Source organism: Sminthopsis crassicaudata, chromosome 6 (genome assembly GCF_048593235.1).
Source record: "Sminthopsis crassicaudata isolate SCR6 chromosome 6, ASM4859323v1, whole genome shotgun sequence".
Taxonomy (NCBI): domain Eukaryota; kingdom Metazoa; phylum Chordata; class Mammalia; order Dasyuromorphia; family Dasyuridae; genus Sminthopsis; species Sminthopsis crassicaudata.
Genome location: NC_133622.1, coordinates 16,248,821 through 16,256,030, shown reverse-complemented (window position 1 = coordinate 16,256,030; position 7,210 = coordinate 16,248,821).

Sequence of the window (7,210 nt, the reverse complement as noted above, 5' to 3'; positions counted from 1 at the left end):
TCTGGGAGGCATCAGCTAATTTTCAGTTTAAAGTATCAGTAGAATGGCAACTTGACATGCTCATAGAATGATGCTTCCCTCACAGAGCAAAGCTCGTCTCAGCCTGGGAGTCAGCAGGTATTCAGCCCTTAAATTTAGCTAAACTCAGTTTTACTAAAATCAAAAATAACATTTACTATAAACATCTCCACACCTGTAAATTGCGGAGAATATGCTGATCTGCCTTTTGCAGAGTTATTTCCTTTTCTGGGCTCGCTACTGATACTCATAACTCTGGTTAAAAAAAAGAAAAAGAAAAGAAAAAATAAGCATCTGACATTTAAATAAGAAAATTAAGAAAAATAGAAATATTCTTAATGTTTATTCTGATATATTTCATCTAATTGAGAGATTCTTAATCTGGGGTCCATAATAAACCTGTAGAAGGGTTTCAAGGAGTCAGTGAACTTGAATGGGAAAAAATTCCTTTTTATTGTCACTAAACTATAACTGAAATTTAGCATTTTCTTCAATTATGAAGTTTTAGAAATAAAAACTATTCAGAAAAGAGTTGCCTGAGGTTCACTGCACTGCCAAAGGGGTCCAGGGCACAGAGAGATGAAGAACCTTGATGGAATTCAAATCCATATTTAAATTTTTATTCTCTAAAAGTCTTTGATGATATTTGTTGGTTTCCCAGAAGAAAAAAATTCCTTCCCGAAACCAGTACTAGGGAATTAGGTTTGGCCCCAGGACTTTTGCTTCTTAAACATTCTTCATCATTGTCTCCTAACCCAAGGCAAAGAGTCTCTTGGACTTTCTGGAACCTTGAACCTACTTGGATGCCTGGATTCAGCAACTTCTGGACTCTGGGTAACCCTGATTTTAAAGAAAGATTTTCTCATTAAAGTCTCACCTAACTTATTGCACTTTTGGAGCTGGATATCCTGGACAAGATTTCAAACTCAGAATGTCTGATGTATGATAACATCCCCACCTTCATCTCCCATCATTTTACTGCCTTTTGAAATTTCTCTTGAGGACCACCATTCCTACAATCTCTCAATTTCTAACCCAAGCATTATCTTCAACTACTGACCCTAATTCACATATCAAACCTTAACATTTATGCCTCCTTAATATGGCTCTAGCTAAGTAGCTAGTATTTTTTTTAACTTTGTTTAAAATTTTTGAGTTCTAAATCTCTTTTTCTAGTTTCTTCCCCTCCTATTGAGTAATGTGATATCTATTACATATATGAAGTCATGTAAAAATTTCCAAATTAGCCATTAGCCATGTCAAAAAAAAAAGCAAGAAAAAAATGACTATCGGTCTGCACTAGGAGTTCATCACTTTTCTCTCTGGAGGCATTTTTCATCATAGATTCTTTGGAATTGTCTTGGATTATTGTCTTGATCAGAATAGTTCAATCTAATAGTTACGTTGATCACTGCTGCTATATTGCTATTACTGTGTACAGTGTTCTCCTCGTTCTGCTCATTTCACTTTCCATCAGTTCATCTAACTCTTCCCAGGTTTTTTAAAAAACCATCTTCCTTGTCATTTGTTATAGCACAATAGTATTCCAACACAATCATATACCACAACTTGTTTAGCTCAAATGATGGGCATCCCCTCAATTTTCTTTTTCTTTTCTTTTTTCTTTTTTCTTTTTTTTGCCACCACAAAGTTGTTATAAACATTTTTGCACATCTGGATTCTTTCTCTTTTTCTTTGATCTCTTTGGAATACGGCTTTAGTACTGATATTGATGAGTCAAAGAGTAGGCATGGTTTCATAGCCTTTTTAGCATAGGTCCAAATTTTCCCAGAAGAGTTGGATCAGTTCACAACTGTCCCAACAGTGCATTAGCGTCTCCTCCAGCATTTATCATTTTCCTTTTTTGTCAGGTTGGCTAATCCGATAAGTTTGAGGTGATAATACAGGTGTCCTCTTAAGAGAGTCCTTCATTATCACACACTGACTATTTCAGTGGCCTCTTAATTGTTCCCCAGGTTCATCTCCATTCTTTAATCTATTCTCCCAGCTACCAAAATGATTTTCCTAAAGCACAAGTTTTACTAGATTACTCTACTCCTGTGGTTTTTCCACCGAATCATTGCTACTCTGAAGTTTTCTGTTCATAGAGAGCCTTGTAGTGTTTTTGGTAAGTTACCTCATGGCCCCAGGCCTCTCTTAGCTCTTTTGTGGGTTAGACAAACAATTGTATCTCACCAGTACAGCAAGTCTGACATTTTCACTATTCCATTTCCTTTTCAGATAGGACTCCCTCATCTTGATGTTTTGATTGGGCTCCTTGGCAGTTGGCAGCACAGAGATAGAATTTATTGTTTGGTAGTACAGAAGGGGTTGAGAGTGGAGCTGGTGATCTTTATCCTGGAATTCAAAATTGTCATTCTTGTTATATTTAAAAGCCTTTAATGAAGAATGTTCTGACTTTTAGGGTATTCTTTCACATTTCTATATACTCATTGATGAACTAAGTCTCCTCCTTGTTTCCAATGGAAATATAAAAGTTAAGGATCTTATTCCCATTTTCTCAAAGAGTGAAATAATTCAATTTCAAACAATTGTGACTCCAAAGTTCACCCCCTCCTTTCATTTCCTGCAGAACATATTGCCTGGATCATTCACTTGGCAATTGATCCATCATGTCCTGCTTTGGAATAGCTTTCTCTATTTGGTGTATTTTTGTGGTGGAAAAAATACTAGAGGAGTGGGGCTTGGATTCTGGTTCTGCCCTTGACTACTTCTATGAACCTTCACCATTCTTAGTAGTTAGATGGTGCTCTTAGGTCCCCCCTATTACCTATACTTCATCTGATCTGTCTTCAGAACTTCATCTTTTCTTGCATGCCTTTTTTTGGTCTCTCATTGTTAGTTTCTTGCAGGACCTCCAGATTATCCCTTAACCCCAAAGATATGTCGTGAATCCCACTGTACCTGACCTTCACTACATAAGAATATGGTGCTAACCCTGTATTTTTAGTCTAATACTAAATCAACATTTGATATCTGACAGAACAACTAGGAGAAGGAGAATATGTATTTCATGTTGTTATAAAAGCCTGTGTAATTTATAATTATAAGACTGGAGAAATAATAATTTATTGTTTTAGGACTCCAGAGAGTGTGCTAATTTGAGTCAGTGACAGGGAGACCAATTGCAAATGACCAGATTTTCCTGGTTAGCAAACACATGAAAAGATATAATGTTGTATGGGTTCTAGATATCAAATGCGCTTTACTTTTAAATGTTTGTTTTAATAGCTTATGAAAATGCTGGGGTGTCTTTTATTGCAGTAATGAATTTTAGGAACAAGAGACCACATTGCAGCTTTTTAGCATTAAATCTTTGCGGTGCAGAGAGGAAAGGCTTCATGTGCTTCAGCGAATTACCCTCCAGTGACTGCATTCGTCCACTTGCCTCTACCCATTTTTTTTTTAAACCACTGAACTTGAGTGTGGAACAAATGCTAATTGAGCCTCCCAGAATTAGTGCCTAGAGAGCTGGCAACTATACTAATGAGCATCAGTCTACCTTATTCAGGTTGAACTTCAGCCGCTTAATTCAAAGCCAAGAAGCCTATTGCACATAGGCTCTAAAAATGCTCTTTTATTGGCTCTAAAGCTGTTTTAGAGCGGTAGTCTCAGACTTTTTAAAATGATGGATGAAGTGTTAAAGATAAGGTGTTCATATATTACTACCCGGCCTTTACTCCCCCCAAATAATTTCTGAACCTCTCTGTGATGCATGCAAGAGTAAGATGAATGTTTGCCTTTAGGACACACTGCCATTCATTCTTCAAGACCCAGTTGGGATTTTTCCTCCTCTATGAAAACTTTCCAGACCAAGTTAGCCCACTGTCATTCCCCCCTCCTTTCATTTCCTACAGAACATATTGCCTGGATCATTCACTTGGCAATTGATCCATCATGTCCTGCTTTGGAATAGCTTCCTCTATTTGGTGTATTTTTGTGGTGGAAAAAATACTAGAGGAGTGGGGCTTGGATTCTGGTTCTGCCGTCGACTACTTTTATGAACCTTAATCATTCTTAGTAGTTAGATGGTGCATACTGTATAGGGCATCTTCTGAGTTCAAATCTGACCTCAGACATTTACCAGCTGGGTGACTCTGGGCAAGTCACTTAACCCTGTCTGCCTCAGTTTCCTCATGTGTAAAATGAGCTGGAGAAGGAAATGACAAACCATTCCAGTATCTTTGCCAAGAAAAGCCCAAATGGGATTATGAAGAGTAGGATGTGACTGAACAAAAAATGCCCTCCCTTTATTTCACCTTGCATCTTCCACCAACCCTCATTATCAAATATGGCATGCTCTTGCCCTGATGCTCTTCTAACCTCATCCCTACCCATGCTAGAGCCCAAAGGGATGGGATGAAAGCCAGACTACCTCTCTTTATAACATAGCAACACTCAAAGTTGGATTGTATTGTCTGCTTCTAGTCATCTAAGTCTGAAACTGTTTTTACTGCAAGGGAAAAAATTCCTAATTCTGTCTCTGATTAGACCTGTTGTAGCTTAGTGTTTATAGCCTAAATACTGAATTGCATTTTAATTTTCTTCCCCCTGTAGAAAATGGTATGACCATTATCTATCTAGTGCAGGAAGCATTCCCACAGTGCAATTTATAATTGCCCCAAATCTGATTTCAAATCCTGAGACAGGCGTCTCCCACAGAAGTTCCACGTGGCAAAAGTTATCTTCAGAGAAGTGATTTTGCATTTTTCCTCCCCCCACCCCCACCCGCATCATGTCTGTCGTGGAAATGAATGTTTTCCTTATGTGCTTGATACTGTGGAGGACACTGCTCACATATAATGATTTTCTTTCATTCACAAGTTTCTGCCTATTACCAACAAACTGGAAAAAATGGGGAGAGGTGTTAGATTCTTTAGTTTGCAGTTTCATTTGTAACCAAAATTGAAAGCATCTAAAAGTAAAATTAAATGAGAAAATATGTGATTATTGTTGCAATTAGCTATATTTTGAGGTTTAATGTACCAGGAATGATATTTATGAGCAAATTAAATTATACATAATACACAAGGTAACAATAGATTTTGTAATACTGCATAGGGCACCTTATGAGTTCAAATCTGACCTCAGACATTTACCAGCAGGGTGATTCTGGGCAAGTCACTTACCCCTGTTCGCCTCAGTTTCCTCATGTGTAAAATGAGTTGGAGAAAGAAATGACAAACCATTCCAGTATCTTTGCCAAGAAAAGCCCAAATGGGACTTTTACAAGTTACAAATCACAAGGTAACAGTAGATCTGTCTTGGACCCTTAAAAGTCAGTACTGCATAGGTTTCAATTTTTCTGAGAATTTTTGCCTATACATTTTTTTTTTTTGTCTATACTTTTGTATATACTTCTCCTCCCCCCTAAGAGTATTTTTCTCCCATGGTTTTCAAATTTCTATATATCCCTCAGGAGCCTTTTCAGCAAATTGAGCCTCACCCTAACATGATTAGTCTGCACCATACTTGTTTGTTGTCTCTAGATTGTGCTGAATCCTGGGAACTATGTAATTTTTAATGTTTTCTCAAATAAGTGTATACAGTACTCTAATAAGGACCTGATCTCTCATGAATGTAATCATCATTTTATTTAAATATTTAATCATCCTTATTTAAAGATTAACTCTGAATTGAAGGAATTCATAGCCTTCCAATAATATCCTCATCTTCCTCTCCTTCCTTACCGTGTCCCTATGTCGTAATCAACTGGTTTATCTTTTCTTCCACTAAAGCCCTACTTCAGGTCCTTATCAAGGTCTACAGTTGACTGAACAAAGAAATCCAGTTCTTTGTTCCAGCTCAGTCAGGTCCTAGGAGTGCAGAAAGGCTTTTGTTTGACTGTAAGGAAGCTCTCTCAGATCCTACCCGAGGAAGGTCACAGTGGTCTGCTGCCAGGTGGGCTGCAGGGAGAAGACATGTTTGACCTCAGCTACTTTGGAAGACTCTCTACCAAGTCTTAGAGGAGTCACAATCTGCATCAAAGGACAGAGTGCCCATTCTGAGGCAATGACAAAACCATGTGATCCGATGAGAAGAGCATCGAATTTGCATCAAAAGGCCTGATAGCTTTTTACTACCTGGATAACCTCAGTCATTCAAACTATGAACCCCTATTTCTTCTTCTGTAAAACAAAGGGAGGTTAGACATCCTCTAAAATCTGTTTTAGATCTAAATCTGATCACTGAAGAACTGAAAACTTACTCATACTTTCCTGTCTCCCACCTATTTTCCTACAGTCTAGATAACCTGAGTTCAAATTCAGCATCAGATCCTTTCTAGTTGTGCATCTCCAGGCAGGTTACTTTAATCCCTGTCTGCCTCCATTTCCTTATCTGTAAAATGGGGATCATACAAAGCACTTACTTCACAGTTGTAGTAAGACTCAAGTAAGATAATTTTTGTAAAGCGTTCAGCACATAGTTGTGGCTTTTGTTGCTTATTAGTCATTTTTGTCATGTCCAATTCTTCCTGACCCCATATGGGATTTTCTCAGCAGAGATACAGGAGTACTTTCCTTTTCCAGATCATTATACAAATGAGGAAACTGAGGTAAGTAGAGTTAAGCAATTTGCCCAAATTCATACAGCTAGTAAAATACTTAACAGATTGTAGACATTTAATAAATGCTGTTTCCCTTCACTTTTCCCTCTTCCCCATTTCATCTTTTTCTAAATCTTAGCCACCTTTTTTTTTTTTTAAACAACATGTTACCATTATAATTTATGCTATTTATTTGGTGCTTATTGTATAGTTCGTTGTTTGATTATCTTTTTATAGTATTTCCTCAAGTAGGTTATAAACTCTCTGAGAGAAGGAACTAGGTTTTCTTTGTATCCTCAGTGCTTAGCACAATGCCTGGCACATTGACTCAATTTCCCCAATGTTTCACACATAGTGGATGCATGCATATAGATAGCAGATATATTCTCTCTCTCTCTCTCTCTGTTCTCTCTCTCTCTCTCTTTCTCTCTCTCTGTTCTCTCTCTCTCTCTCTCTTTCTCTCTCTCTGTTCTCTCTCTCTCTCTCTCTGTCTCTCTCTCTCTCTCTCTCTCTCTCTCTCTCTCTCTCTCTCTCTCTCTCTCTCTCTCTCTCTCTCTCTCTCTCTCTCTCTCTCTCTCTCCCTTTCTCTCTCTCTCTCACACACACACACACACACACATATAT